This window comes from Sus scrofa, chromosome 5, assembly GCF_000003025.6.
Source record: "Sus scrofa isolate TJ Tabasco breed Duroc chromosome 5, Sscrofa11.1, whole genome shotgun sequence".
NCBI lineage: Eukaryota > Metazoa > Chordata > Mammalia > Artiodactyla > Suidae > Sus > Sus scrofa.
In genome coordinates, this window is record NC_010447.5 from 42,925,958 (window position 1) to 42,942,140 (window position 16,183).

The 16,183-nt window shown below is 43.5% G+C and overlaps 1 protein-coding gene across 4 annotated transcripts in view; it reads left to right on the forward strand.

The window, feature by feature from the left end:
- Nucleotides 4,488-16,183, forward strand: part of FAM60A (family with sequence similarity 60 member A) — a 33,160-nt gene continuing 21,464 nt past the window's right edge. Inside the window, exons 1-2 of one of the 4 annotated variants that reach the window (XM_021092099.1) lie at nt 4,553-4,673; nt 13,951-14,098. The gene's annotated coding sequence lies outside the window, so the exon portion shown is untranslated. Of the gene's footprint in view, nt 4,674-6,283; nt 6,365-6,525; nt 6,736-13,950; nt 14,099-16,183 lie in introns of those variants that run through there. The other 3 variants (XM_021092101.1, XM_021092100.1, XM_021092098.1) reach the window with 3 other exon arrangements.

The following is a 16,183-nucleotide window of genomic DNA, read 5'->3' on the forward strand; positions in this document are numbered from 1 at the left end:
ACAAAAATTACCCAGATTGCCTTTTTTGTTTTGTCTTTTTGCCTTTTCTAGGGCCGCTTCCCATGGCATATGGAGGTTCCCAGTCTAGGGGTCAAATCAGAGCTGTAGCCGTTGGCCTACACCAGAGCCACAGCAACGCCAGATCCAAGCCGCATCTGAGACCCACATCAGAGCTCATGGCAACGCCAGATCCTTAACCCACTGAGCAAGGCCAAGGATCGAACCCGTAACCTCATGGTTCCCAGTCTGATTTGTTAACCACTGCACCACGATGGAACTCCCCAGATTGCTTCTTAACTTCTCTTTTGTAAGTAGAAGAAGTCTTGCTGTACGATATTAGCTCAGTAGCTCTGAAGTTTCCAGGTACTTTCCTATCTGAATGTTGTATCCAAAATATTGTAATTCCTGCATTGCTTGCACATCTGGGTCTATTCCATCTCTGGATTATAGTATACATACATATATTTTTTGCCGTGTCTGCAACAAATGGAATTTTCTGGGGCCAGAGATCAAACCCATGCCATAGAACCGACCTAAGCTACTGCAGTGACAATGTCAGATCCTTAACCTGCTGTGCCACAAGAGAACTTCTTCTTTTCGGTATAGTTGATTTATGATATATTAGTTTTAGGTATACAACACAGCGATTCAATTTTTTATAAATTACATTGTATTAAAAGTTATTACAAATTATTACAAAGCAGTGGCTTACAACATATATTCTTTTTCTTCTTTTGTCTTTTTTTAGGGCTGCACCTATGACATATGGATGTTCCCAGGCTAGGGGTCCAATCGGAGCTGTAGCTGCCGGCCTACACCAGAGCCACAGCAACGTGGGATCCAAGCTGCGTCTGCCACCTACACCACAGCTCAGGGCAACACTGGATCCTTAACCCACTGAGCGAGGCCAGGGATGGAACCCAGGTCCTCATGGATGCTAGTACAGTTCGCTAACCACTGAGCAACAAGGGGAACTCCACTACAAATATTCTTTTTTTTTTGATCTTTTGTCCTTTTAGGCAAATCAGAGCTGTTGCTGTGGGCCTACACCAGATCCTTAATCCACTGAGTGAGGCCAGGGATCTAACCTGCAACCTCATGGTTCCTAATCGGATTCGTTAACCACTGAGCAACGACGAGAACTCCCACTACATATATTCTTTTTTTTTTTTTTTAAGATATCTTTTTATTTATTTATTTTTTGTTTGTTGTTTTGTTTTGTTTTGTTTTGCTTTATCTAGGGCCGCTCCCACGGCATGTGGAGGCTCCCAGGCTAGCGGTTGAATCGGAGCTGTAGCCACCGGCCTACATCAGAGCCACAGCAACGTAGGATCCGAGCCATGTCTGCAGCCTACACCACAGCTCAGGGCAACGCCAGATCCTTTAACCCACTGAGCAAGGCCAGGGATCGAACCTGCAACCTCATGGTTCCTAGTCAGATTCGTTAACCACTGCGCCACGAAGGGAACTCCTTACTACATATATTCTTTACACAAACTTTCAAAAGAAAAGGCATTCAAGGTATGTATTTATATCTTATATAAATATTCATTTTTATATTTATATAAAGATATCTTACAAGCAATAATTGAAGTCTGAAAAACATTATTATATTTGCACTTTTCATACTTTCAAAAGTGAAATTTGAAATTTCTAAAGTGAAATTATTTTTGGAAGGTCTTTCATAAACCAAATAAGTACTTGAGACAACCTGGGCCAAATTTAAAAAATCCTTTTCAGAAAGAAGAAGGTGGAAGCTTATGCTTTGAGCCCAGTTTGCCACTAAACTGGTTATTAAACCTGATTTATTATGATATGGACAGGCATCATATCAGTTGAGGTGACCATTATAACTTCCAAACTCATTTTAGGTTAAATATAAAAATTCCAAACTAAAGCTTTTTTTTCCTTGAGATAAATCTCTAATACTAAGTTTGAAAATATCCATTGATTTATTATTTTACAAAAATTCAGAATTCATTATGTGCTCTGCACTGTTTTAGACACTAGAAGACAAAAGTGAATACAATATAAAATTCTTGCCCTTAGGAAGCTAACGTTTTAGTGAGGGGTGTCAGGTTTTTTCTCCTTTGTAGGTATTTAACGTATGGTTTCATATACAGTTATAGAAATAGTATGCTATAGAGCCTACAGAAAAAAAAGAAGCATTAATTGAAGACTTGAGAAGTGGGTTCATCGTGTGTGTACCAGGAACTGGCTTTTGCATTAAATTAGCATTTCAGAAATATCTATCTATTTATTTTTTTCAGTTTGATATTTCTTTTTAATTACTCTATTTTACTACATTTATAGTTGTACAACGATCATCATGACCCAATTTTGTAACATTTCCATCCCAAACCCCCAGCACATCCCCTCACCCCCCAACCTGTCTCATTTGGAAAGCATACATTTTTCAAAGTCTGTGAGTCAGTATTTGTTCTGCAAGGAAGTTCATTGTGTCTTTTTTTTAGATTCCACATGTAAGTGATACCATATGATGTTGATGTCTTGCTGTCTGACTGACTTCACCTAGCATGATAATTTCTAGGTCCATCCATGTTGCTGCAAATGGCATTATTTCTTTCCTTTTAATGGCTGAGTAATGTTCCATTGTGTACATGTACCATATCTTCTGTATCTAGTCCTCTGTCGATGGACATTTTGGTTGTTTCTATGTCTTGGCTATTATACTGCAGTGCTGCAATGAACATTGGAGCACATGTATCTTTTCGAGTCATGGTTTTTCTCTGGATAGATGCCCAGGAGAAGGATTGCTGGATCAAATGGTAATTCTGTTTTTAGTTTTCTGAGGAATCTCCATACTGCTTTCCACAGTGGTTGTACCAAATTACAATCCCACCAACAGTGTAATAGAGTTCCTTTTTCTTCACACCCTCTCCAGCATTTATTGTTTGTAGACTTTTTTTTTTTTTTTTTTTTTGGTCCTTTTGCCATTTCTTGGGCCACTCCCTTGGCATATGGAGGTTTCCAGGCTAAGGGTCGAATCGGAGCTGTAGCCACCGGCCTACACCAGGGCCACAGCAACACTGGATCTGAGCTGCGTCTGCAACCTATACCACAGCTCATGGCAACTCGGGACCTTAACCCACTGAGCGAGGCCAGGGATCGAACCCGCAACCTTATGGTTCCTAGTGGGATTTGTTAACCACTGAGCCACAACGGGAACTCCTGTTTGTAGACTTTTTAATGATGGTCATTCTAGCCAGTGTAAGGTGGTATCTCAAAGTGGTTTTGATTTGCATCAGAAATATCTAAGTCCACATTGTTGACACTACAGTGAAAGCAGTGAAACTTGTCAGCAGATGATTAAGTTTTATGGTTAATGTCCACACTTTTGCATCTTGGGACCAATATCAAGTTTCTGGGAAAAACATCCTTCCTGTCTCCCCATGTCTGTCATTAAATCAGTGTCTCAGCCTGTTGGTGTTAGATGTGTTCTTGGAATAAAGGTGTACCACAATTATTTTTTTTCCATTTTTCACTTATTGGTCTGAGATTTACTTCAGTTCTTCAGTTTTTTTTTTTTTTTTTCTCTTCTGGGGCAAGAAGCATTTAGATTGTTGGTTTATTACATATTCCATAAGGGAAACTCTGCATTTCACCGGCAACTTTTTCAATTCCCAAGACCACCAGTTGGTGGTATTATTTCTGGGTGATTGGATCACCCTTTACTAGCAGCTGGAGGTGGGATGTGTGTCCCTAGATTACTGGCTTTCCACTATAAAAGAAAAGCGACACTATTCCCACGGAAATTAACAACTCTTCAACTGCAACAGGCTTGAAATCTTAAGGCCAAAGTGGAGAAAAAAACTGAATTATTATGGAGTGGGTTACTCTTTGAGGAGTGCAGACGGGAGCTGGTGAATGAACAGAATGTCAAAATGGGACTTTATTAAACGACTCATTAAAACTGCAAGAAAGACAAATCTCCGTTGGCCTCAGAGAATTTAAAAAAAAAAAGATTCAAAAACCCTTTTTCAAGCAAAACTTAGGAAACATGGGAGAAGTATTAATTCAATCTGGGCGCTTGGAAGACCACCTCCCCTGCCACTTCAGTTCAGACACTGGGCAGAGATGTGAAAATTTTGCAAAAACAGCCTTCAAAACTATTTTTCAACGCGAAACGGTGTGCGCGAAAAGCTTCCGAGTGTAAAGTACGACACGCAGCCCAGTGTTCTCCCTGGGTTGCTAACCTTTCCGCCTTTCCCCTCTCGCCACTCCCCCTTAGCCTGGGCCTCCAGCCAGGGGGCGTTTGTTTACGTGACGTCACCGTAGTAAGCAGTCCCCGCCCCCGTTTCCCTGTGGCCGCCGCGTTTCCCGCGCCGCGGCGCTTCTCCCCTTAAAAGGACAATAGAGGCCTCGGGAGCGCGCGCGGCCGCCGGGCCTTCTCCCCTCCCAGCCCTCGACGCGCGCGCGCCCGTATGCAAATAAGTTCGATTCAGGAGAATTTTGTACCAGGAGCTGCGCGTGCGCAGAAGGAAAGCGGAATCTACACCTTCCCCGCCAGCCGTGGCAACTGCAGAACTGCAGGAGACAATCTTTCTAGACAAGGCAGTTGAGGAGGAGGGAGCGATTGGAGCGTGGGTTGGCTTGGCGTGCACTCCCCACCTCTGAAACATTATTGCGCGTGGAACGGTTGCTTCTGGAAGGTGAGTGACTCTAACCATTACTGCGGTGCAAAACTGTCTCAGGAGGCTTTGATTTCGGAGTGGCTTTTTTTCTCTTTTCACCTCACCTCACCACCTCCCCCAGTCCTTCCACAGACACACACGCACACATTCATATACGCACACAGGAAGTTTTGTCTTGGAGATGGCATTGCTTGGAGCGCGGTTTTCGTGGTCCTCAGACCCCAGATTCTTTGTATCTGCATGTTTAGTGTGTCCTTTTTAATTGGGGAGGGTATTTGAGGCAAACCGAAAGTCTTGGGGTGGGGGAAGTGAGTGAAGCCTGGAAGAGTGAGGAGTCGCCGGAGTTGAGGGGTCCACATTGAAGGTGACAATGACTTTTCTCAGCCGCAGTGCTCGCTGGCGAAAAGGAGCCTGGTGGCTGAAAGGCCCGAGAGAAAACGAGTTGCTGGCGACTGCCGAGGGGCCCTGGGTCGGTGCACCCGCGTGGGCGCGCGCCCGGGAGTGGCCGGGCGCCGTTGTTGGACCTCGTGGTTGAGTTTCTTGCCCCCCCACCCCCGGCGCGTGTTTAGATGAGTGTGGACAATGAATGCCCCTCGCTCGAAAACTAAGTTGCGTCTACTTGTGAGCTGGCCGGCGGAGGAGGTTTAAATTGGCCTTTCGGCTTGGTGCCGGCATGGCCGGAGTGCATGCGGGTGGCGTTGTCCGCCCAACTCCGGAGGGATGCGGATGCGACAATGAGCAGCACGCGGCCGCTCGGAAGCGGCCCCGGCTCTGAAACGCTTCTCCCCAGGGCCGCGCCCAGGCAGCGCAGGCGTTCGGGGTGTCTGGAGCCTCAAGTTTGGTCCGCAATTTATTCACCTGTAGCGTGGTTTGGGCGCCGCGGCGCTCTCTAGGGCCACGGTGTACGGCTTAAGATGGCCAGTCGGAGTCAAGTTGACTTGGGGATGGAGGCAGCGGCGTTGTCTGCGCCGGAGGAGTGCGGGAACTCAGGAGGGCACTGCTTTTTGTGCCGAGCGTGACAGACCACGTGCTGGGGCTGCGACCCGGGTTTGCTCCCAGGTCCGGCTGAGCCTCTGGCTCGCGGTCAGCCGGGAGATGCGGGTGCTGTCGGGGCCGGCCGGCAGGACAATGTGACTTGCTGATGATGGCGTCTTGCCAGTTTCAAAAGCAGAGTGAAAGTCGCCAACTCTCGGCCGGTGCAGGGCGGGGAATCCGGGCGTTTCTCATCAAGGACATTGCAAAACTTTGATTAAATGGCCCCGCTGCTAGGGGAGGACGGCAGGACCGGCCCCGGACTTTTGGGACGTGGGGTCCGGCCCCTTCCCCTGGGCGATCGTCTAGTATCTCCCTCAGAGAAACAATCCCACGTCCCTCCTGCTGCACGTAGGCAGCGCCCAGCTGGACAGAAAACAAAGAGCCGCATGTGCTGTTGCGGGCCCGGCGGGCGCTCTGGGCGGCCGCCGGGCGGAGGGCCGTGCAGGCCTGGCCCCCCGAAGTTCGGGCGAGTTTCGGAAGGGGCTTTTGTCCCTCGGCCTCTCGCGGGGAAACTTTCGCGGCGCTACTAGTGCGCGGTGCGGGTGTGCGGAGAGGCAGCGTGCTTCCGCGCGGCCAGCGGCAGCCGAGGGGCCCCGCGCTGGAGCCCGGGCGCTGGCTGCTGCGACGACCGAGGGCTCGGCCAGCTCCCCGGGACCGGCGCCTGCGTCTGGGAGGTCTGTGGATCCGCCTTTGAAGTCGAACTGTTGCCATGTTTGAATTACGTCAGGGCAAAGCCATGAGGAGGAACAAGCCCCGGCAACGCGGCGTGCGGGAGGCGCGGCCTGCGGGAGGCGCCGGGCCGGCCGGGTGGGCGGGCGGGCGCAGGGCCCGTTGTTCCGGCGCAGGTGAGGGAGGCGGCAGCGAGGGACGCGCTCGGTTCCCGCCGCTGCCGCTGCCGCCGCCGCCGCCGCCGCCCCCGCCCGGGCGGGCAGCTCTCCACAGGAACTTTCCTCCCGACCGCAGTTGTGTTTACGCACCGATCCGCCTGGGAGCGGTTCTGTTTGCTGCCTGGGTGTCTCTGTGTCGGCCGTCGCCGCGTGCCGGGGTGTGTGTATGTGGGGGGAAGCGCAGCCTGGGGCGGCCGCGGAGCACCGGAGTGGGAACCGGGAGGCGTTTGACTGCTTTCGGGGAAACCCGCGAGCGCGGCGAGGGCCCCCCCACCCCAGCCGAGCCGTGCGCAGCCCGCACGATCAGGGGACTCAGCCCCGACGACACCCAAAAACCACCGCGGGGAAGTTTGGGGACTGCCGTTATCCTACAAAGGGAAGTGAGGACTGTGAGCGAATCGTGGGTGCAGCTCTTGTCTTTGTGTGTTTACGTGGGGGGTGGGGGGCGGCAGGGGCGGGGGCTGTTTGGGTAGCGGGGCTTCTTGGGGTGGTAGGGCGGTGCAGAGTTTGCTCTAGAAACTCTGACCCTCGTAGGTTTCTTTGTTTTTAATTTCTCCTTCTAACATTCAATGACTCCAGGCACTCAGAAGACTAGGAATTTCTGTTTCGCCAGATAAGGGCCCGGTGCGAGGCAGTTTCTCCCCAGCAGTTATTCCCCCCCACCCGTCACGCATGTTGTCTTAAGGAAGGTTAAGAAAATTCTGCCTTCCCTTCTCTTCTAATAATTAAAAAAGTGAATTTGACCTTGTCATTCAAAGTGCTCTGAAAACACCTGTTTTTGAACTGGAGTTTGACAGACTCGAAAAGCCTTTTGATAATTTATGTTGCAAAACCGAACACATTTATTAGTTGCTCAATCTAAATTAAATTCTGGTGGAGTTGGAGAAAAGCCCGATGGCTTTTTTTTTTTTTTTTTTTTTTTTAATTTCTGTTAAGATTTGGGGATAGGGGAAATCTTCCTTGGCCCTCAAGGTACGCTTGGCTCAGTGTTCCTTCTCTGCCTTATCTTTGGATGACCTTGAAGAAGCTGGTTCAGAGCAGTTAGGCCTTTCTTGGAGGTTTTCTCTGGGGGTTGGGGAGGAATCTGCTCAGGGCATGGCAGGGTAATGGCTAGCTGTCGTTGCTAGCCGCTTCCTAGTTCCTGTGAACCAGGGTTGACCTTCTGGTTACCCCTCTTAGATTTTCTTTTCAAGCTAACTTTTTTTTTTTTTTGGTATGTGGCCCCAGGCATAGCTCAGAAATCATGCTGGTTTGACACATGGATGCTTCTTTGGTATTTGGGGTTTGCCTGCAGTCTAGACATCCGATAAGCAGAACCACGTCTGTTGCTTCTTTCCTGATTTCTCCTGCATTTGGATCATATTTAAGGCTTAGAATCTGAAAGTGATCATTATGGAAAAATCATAGTATCCTTAGATGCCACACCCACACAAACCAAAACATCTACACAAATTGAAATCAGTTTTGTGCTTTCATTGTTTTGTTACAAAACACATTTTTCCCAAGTTTTGGTTGACCAAATTACAAATATCTGGAGGCTACCAATATTAGTAACAGTACATTTCTGAAGTGAATAGAAAGAACTTGTTCAGAGACTGAGAAACTTTGGATTTAATAACTTTACGCCTTCCCTTTGGGCAGTTATTTCTCTGCGTCAGATATTTAAGATGCACATGAGGTGCTTTGCAAACACACTCTTTGATTTGTTTTTCTTAGTGTTTTATAGCTGAGTTACAGCTAGAATTTCAATATCCTGGAAAATTTCAAATAAAATTTATAGATCTTAATGGGTTTAGTTTTAAATATCTCATAATTTGTGCAGCAGAGATTTGGTTTATCAAGTTAATGAGTTGAGAATGGGAAAGACACACAGACAAGGTCTCTCTTCTCCCCCCCGCCCCCCCCTCAACCCCATGACTTGAGGCAGTTCCTGGCCTGGGATCCAGCCCACACCACTACCACAGCCCTGGCCAAGCAGTGACAATGCTGGATCCTTAATGCACTGAGTCACATGGGAACTCCACTGCCTTCCCTTTTTGCATTATTTTTGCAGGAGATTGAAGATAAAAAAAGTTCAGTAGATAGTGTATTCTAGAACCTTGGTGGGCCTCAAGGCTGCTGTTGCACAGTACTATTAATTCTGTAAGTCTGGAACCTGGATGATCATTTTTTTCCCCCAGAGTTGTAATCAGGTCCTGGGAAAACCTGGCTCAGGGGGTCAAACTCAGAAAGATTTATGTCAGAAAAGCAATTTGAAAATGATTTTCCAAGTAAAATAAGTTTTTTCACCAGGGGAAGCTTAAGCTTATTTGAAATTTAAACCACTGTCGGAGTTCCTGTCATGGCGCAGTGAAAAGGAATCCGACTAGGAACCATGAGGTTGCAGGTTTGATCCTTGGTCTCCCTCATTGGGTTAAGGACTTGGTGTTGCAATGAGCTGTGGTGTAGGTCATAGACGAGGCTCGGATCTGGTGTTGCTGTGGCTGTGGCGTAGGCCAGCAGCTGTAGCTCCGATTAGACTCCTAGCCTGGAAACCTCCATATGCTGCTGGTGCCGCCCTAAAAAGAAAAAAAAGACCAAGAAAAAAAAAAAAAGAAATTTAAACCACTGTCATAAGCTATTATAAGAACAAATTTACCATGCCAGGCTCATAGTAGGTTGCTTTAAAAATACGACGTTTTCTTTTTTTCCTGAAGCAATGCTATGAATATAATTAATTGGTTGAGAAGGAAGGGAACACATGTACTGAGGCACTAGGTTAGTTCAGTCTAGGTTCCAAATTCTTGATCATCTTAGATAAGTCAGTTTGTGGCTCAGTTTTCTCATTTGCAAAAGAGTAATAATACCTAATTCATGGGGATGTAAATAAGCAAGTAATGTGCTTGGTAAATATTGACTGTAGTTGGCTAACTTTAGGGAAGCAGGCATTTTGCAGAAGACAAAACTGACGACTGGGTCAGTTTCCTTGCTATAGGAAATAATTCAGTAAATGATGAGCAGAAAGAATGTTTTTGGCTCCCTCTACCACCTTCAGAAACTGGTCCTGGGAAGGTATTACCTTCAACTCCTGATTGTCTATCTAGTTCTGATTCAAAAAGTCCTGTGGAGATCTAGAAAATGCCGTTTTCTTTCTTCCTGATTTCTCTTGTCCACAAGAGTGTCCTGGATTTTGCACACTTAGTTTTGACTGGGGGTGGTGATGGTGGTGGCGGTGTTATAAATGGAAAATATTTTGTTGTTTTTGGTTCTGCTGTTTCTCTTTTAATTAACTCTGCAGCTAATCCAAAAGAAGGGTATTTATTCTCAAGGAAGGGAAGTTTTCGTTTTGCACTAGAAAATATAGAAGTCACAGGCACATTTGCTATTACATATTCAAGTACAAAAGTTGCAGTTGGACTAAAATAATTCATTTCTAGCTTCATATTTAGTTGTTTCCACCTACTAGAAGTTTGCTTTGGCTTAAAGTTATTTTAATTTGGTTGATGTTAGTGTATGCTGAGTTTAAATAGCTCTCATTTGGAGATTCATTTCTCCCCACACTATTCTCCTAATCTCTCCTTCCTAGGTGCCTGTTTGAAATCAGCAAGAAATATTTTTTCTGCCAGTTGTTATGGCAGAGCATTGGCTTGTTTACTATTAATTTTTTTAAATTAAAGTAATTTACTTGGTTTACATTTCCTGAATTTTTTTTTCTTAGATGGCCACACCCACGGCAGATGGAAGTTCCCCAGGCCTGGGGATTGAATCAGAGCTTTAGCTGTGACCTTTGCCTCAGTAGTGACGAATCCTTTAACCCACTGCCTGTGGCAGGGATTGAACCTGAGAACCAAGCCACTGCAGTTGGGTTCTTAACCCACCGTGCCACAGTGGGAACTCCCATTTCCTAGAAATCTTTAAAGCTTAGTTTTTTCCTACAAAAGTCTGTAGACTTCAATGTTAAAGAAAAAACTGACCCCATACAAAACACCAAGTTTAATGCATATCTTTATTATGGACACTATTTCTGCTCCATCCTCTTAAATATACTGTTCAGCTATATTTTGGCTACCCCACTCTTTAGCAAGTTCCACCTGGTCCTGTGTACTATGTACAGTCAGCACCTGGTTGTAATAGAAGACTTGTTCCTGCCCTGCAGCAGTTTATCATTGTGTAGAGGAGGTAATACATTAAACAAATATGTGAAATCCTGTGTGTATTTTAGGTGTTCTGATAGAGAGATGGAAAAGTTTTGTAAAAAGATATAATTCTTAAAAAATTTCCCGGGTTAAGCATGGGGCGGGGGAAGGGTCTCAGACAGAAATAGTAGCCTAAATAGAGATGTGGCTGGTTATTAAGGTTGGTTTGACACTCCTGGAATATCAGAATTCTAAATTGGGAGGAGCTAGTAGGCAGGACCAGATCCTGAGAAGTGCTGGATTTATTGCCAGGGAGTTTGGATATTATCTTGAAGCCAGTGTTGGGCCCTTGGAAGGGATATTGATAATTGAACTTCAGGAAGATACCACCTGTTCGAAGAGCCCGGGAGTTGGTTATGACACTCTGACAGGAGTTCAAACATCATAATTAAGGACAAACAAAAGCATTGGGGATGGAAGGGACATGAACCAGAGAAGTGAAGGAAGATGCAGATTCTCTAAGGACTTCATTGTGGACATGGTGGGGGCCATGCAGAGGATAAGGGACAGCCCAGTTGGCTTTCAGATTTTTTTGCGTGACCATAGGGATAGAAACTAAGATAGGTGAACAGAGGAAGAGTATTTGGAAGAGAAGATTGTGTAATTAATTTAGGGCATTTTAAGGTTAGGGCTGCTAGTCCTTGTATTAGGTGCTTCAGAGAGCTTAAAAAACTTTCCTAAGGTTTGGGTTAAACCAGATGTGTGCTTTCTTAACATTTTTTGTCAGGCTTGAAAATGGGGAAACAGCTTCACAGAAAGGAATATGATCTCGTTTCATGAATTTAAAGTCTCCTTGAAAATCCTAAGTTCCTCTTTTCCCAAAGACCTGTTCTTAAAAGAAAACCTTCAGAAATCAGGATTCTACCCTCATTTTAATTTGTTGAGTGTGTCTTGGGACAGATAAGAGTTTATATTTCTTTTTTTTTTTGTCTTTTTGCCATTTCTTGGGCCGCTCCCGCGGCATATGGAGGTTCCCGGGCTAGGGGTCTAATCAGAGCTGTAGCTGCCAGCCTATGCCAGAGCCACAGCAACGTGGGATCCGAGCCGCGTCTGCAACCTACACCACAGCTCAGGGCAACGCCAGATCGTTAACCCATTGAGCAAGCACAGGGACCGAACCCGCAACCTCATGGTTCCTAGTCGGATTCGTTAACCACTGAGCCACGACAGGAACTCCAAGAGTTTATATTTCTACAAGATGTAAGTAATAAATTCAAGAAAATAAATGGAGTATATTTACCCAGACATTTTTCACATTCTTGCTTCACAGCATCCCTGGAAAGTAGAAGTGAGATTTCACCCTAATATTACAGAGGGACAAATAAAATTAGAAGTGACTTCCTATTCAGTTTTAAAGACAAAAGCAGAAATAGACTCCAACTCGAATCATTCTAGTGCCTTTTCTACCACAACACTCGCAATAGTTACATTTCTTAATTGATTATCATCCCTTAAAAGCAAATAAATCCTACCTCCCCAACCTTTAACTTTCTCATCCTCTGGAATGGCTCTTAATCTAGGATTGGGATACCCAGTAATTTTTTACACTATCAATTGAGAGGACCTAGTATTTTTTTTACACTAGCTGAATCTCAGAGACAGGGTTTGTGATTTTTATTTTTAACCCGTGCTATTTCAGCTGAAGACTTATTTCTGTGTTAGACTCCTTTCCTATAGGAAGAGTTGTAGGCTCTTTTACTAACGTAGATTCCATAGGCTGCACAGTTATAAATGCTTTATCATGTAATTCCTCAGAGACTGAGTACATGGTTGGAGAAGCTATTGACAAACACGTGGGGTCTACCACCTCTTTCTCAGTTTTCCTCCAGGCAAGTTTAAATTTTAAAATTTCACTTCACAAAGTGAAGAAATAAGGTAAATTCAGAACCTTTGGTGTTGGGATGTGGGCTGGTTTCTACTAGAAGCAGGCAAGAGGAAATAATAGTGTTTAATTGCTCCATGGTTTTCCCTAATTGCTGCTGAAACATGTCTCTTTGTAGGGGAATGCTGCAACCAAGTGGCCTAGCAGCAGGAGAACACAACACACTCAATTCTCTTTGACCCTTTGTGAAGAGTGTTGCTCCAGTTACACTGTTAGTGTTTCTTGGATCCTGTTCTTATATGTGATTAAAGATAGCATACCATTGACTAAAATGGTGTTGAGGGTGGCATTACCAACTACAGGCACTCAAGGTTGCTCAGTGCTTTTGATGACGAGTGTCTTTTTCATACTTCCTTTCCTTTCCCATCATCCTGCCATTTAAAATTCAGTTCTAAAGAGTACAGGCTCCTTCACTTCAGAGTTGTCTTTGGTTGCTTGGTTCCTTTTGTCTTTGTTCATCATTGCTTCCTTCCCACTCTGCAAATGTTTTGCTTATTTCTTTTCTGCAGTTTCCTTCCCATTCTGCTCTATGTCTCTTCTAATCTTACTAGTCTGTTCTGTATTCTCTTCTGTGGAATCTATTTCCTCATGTGTATCTCCTCATCTGTATGTCTTTGAGGAAGTCTGTTTAAGCTCTCTGGTCTTTTTCAGATTTCTCTTTAGTTAAGTCAAGGTATGTGATGATAACTAAAGTTTTGGGGTGTTGTGCTCTTGATTAAAAAAAAAACAGCAGTATAGAAGGAAATGAAGTGAAAGTAAGCTTCCTTCATTCTTGCACTCCTCAGAAGCACAGCTGCTACTTACTAGTTTTTCAAAGTCTATTTTAAAAAGCCAGTTTGTGTATGTAAGGTCTCATTTTAAAAACATACTGTGGGATTATATTGTATAACTATTATTCAACATGCTTATCTCACAGAACAAGAAATCTTGGATAGTTCCCTGCTGGCACATGTCATAGATCTCCTGCAGTCTTTTTAAAGGGCTGAAAGACATCATAATTTAACCAGTCTGACTCCATGGACATTGAGGTTGCTTCCAACGTCTTATATCTTTTTTTTTTTTTTTTCCCCCTAAGTCTAGGTCATTTGGTTTTTAAAAAGAAGCTGTAGCGTTTTGGTCTATGATTAGAATCTATAGGGCTTTGGTCTTTTGAAAACTAAGAACACTTTAAGAATGCTTTAATCTCCGAGATTACACGCCTAATTTGTGCATCCGAATTTTACTTTGCAAGATGGCATGGACAAGTTGTGAAATTAACTATGAAGCTGATTATCACCTTTGACATAGTTAACTTCTCTCTGTTTTTCTTTATCTAGTCCATCCAGTGGCATTTTGAGTTTTGGAGGGTAGTTTCGAATATAAGAAAAATGTTACTTTTACTAACTAGAAGTAATCTATAAAGTGGAATGGAGAGGTTATTATATTGGAGGAACTACTGGTTTCCTTTGAAGATTACCAACTAAGGTGAGCCTAATAGATATTATATTTACCATAAGAACTCCCTCCATTTTCCTAAATGTTAAAATCCCATTGTGGCTCAGCAGTAACGAACTGTGCTGGTATCCATGAGGACGTGGGTTCAATCCTGGCCTCGCCCAGTGGGTTAAGGACCAGGTGTTGCCATGAGCTGTGGTGTAGATTACAGATGTGGCTCAGATCTGGCATTGCTGTGGTGTTGGCTGGCAGCTTGGCAGCTGCAGCTCTGATTTGATCCCTAGCCTGGGAACTTCCATATACCCCAAATTCAACCCTAAAAAGCAAAAACAAAAATAAATAAGTAAATAAATAAATAAAACCCCATCCTTTTAAGATTTGAAAGACAAGAAAATACTCTAAAGAATTAAGTTTTTTACTCCCTGTATTCTAATTCCATATTAAAAATGGTATTGAAAACTCAAATTTCATTTTATTATTCTTCATACCATTTCTTATTTGGAGCTTAAAGTCAAATATTATGTTATTATTAAAAATTATAAGAAATCATCTTTAAGCTTAGAATTATTTATCAGAAAAATTTTCTTAAATAACATCCTTTCACTATTGACTTGCTGTGAAGATTTCTTTCCTATTTATATTATACTACACTCGTAAATTTACCTTACTTGTGTTGAATTAAGTGTAATAAGACATCATCCCTCCTCTTTGGCTTCACAATCTCATTAGATTCGATTAGAATTGGCCCTTCTGTATCTCTGATATACAGTGATTATTTCACCCTTTCCTTGTTTCAACACTGATTGCATTCCCCATCCTTTTATTAAGTTGATCATTGAATTTATATGAAATGTACAGGTTTAAACTAGAAGAAATCACAATAAATCAATCAAAACAAATGTTTAGGATTGATTGTTGCATTTTAAAAATTCACGTTTTGTTGTCTGCATAGTATTTGCTCATATAATTATAGTTATTTCTCTTAGGCTTTTGCTGACTTAGCTATTAACTTTAATCTTTTTAATTTTGGGAGATTGGATTAAATTGGACAGACAGCAATTTCAGCATGGTTGATTTGTCTTTAACTGTTACAGTATTCAAAAAATATGTGGCTATTTGGCTGACAGTAGACAAATAATGTCAATGAAAATGCTTTATAAGACGTGAAGTGCTGTAGAAATGACAGCTTTTTTAAAAAGTTTAATCAGCACATTTATTGACTACATACAAGATGATTGGCACTATTCTAGGTATTGAGGTTACTGAGATGAATAAAGACAAGAGAATTCCCAACCCTATCTATTTTTATTTTTAAAAGCAAGCTTGTTGGGATATAATTCGTGTACCATAAAATTCACTTTAAAAGTATACAGTTTGGTGGCTTTTAGTGTATTTACACTTTTGCAACCATCACCACTGTCTAATTTTAGAAGACAAATGATGTGTTTTTTTTCAAATGATGGTTTTTATCAGCATTTTGAGACTCTGAATTTTGCCTTTATCTCAAAGCTAAATTTTCTTCTGTTTTCTGCAAATACACATGCACCCTTAGAGTGAAGTTGTGTGGGGGGAGTTCTCTTCTCATCTGTAACTTTTCATCAGTGAGGAAGCAGATAGTATTAGTTTATTTCTATTAAAACAGTGGTGAGTGATGTAACATCTAAGAATAGATACAAAATCACAAATAATTTGAATACAATAGATTGTTCAAGAGGAACCATTTAATGTTGCACAAATGTGGGATTAGAAAAGAAGTTTTTTCTTTTTTTACTTTTTTTTTTGCCACGCTTGAGGCATGTAGAAGTTCCTAGGCCGGAGATCGAGCCAGTGACCACAACAGTGACCAAAGTCACTGCAGTGACATCGCTAGGTCTTTAACCTGCTGCACCATAAGAGACTTCTGAGAAGTACTCTTTTTTAAAAATTGAAGTTAGTTGGAGTTCCTGTTGTGGCTCAGTGGTAACAAACCCGACCAGTAACTATGAGGATGTGGGTTTGATCCCTGGCCTTGCTCAGTGGGTTAAGGATCTGGCGTTGCAGTGAGCTATGGTGTAGGTCTCAGACGAGGTTCAGATCCAGCATTGCTGTGATTGTGGTATAAACTGGCAGCTGCAA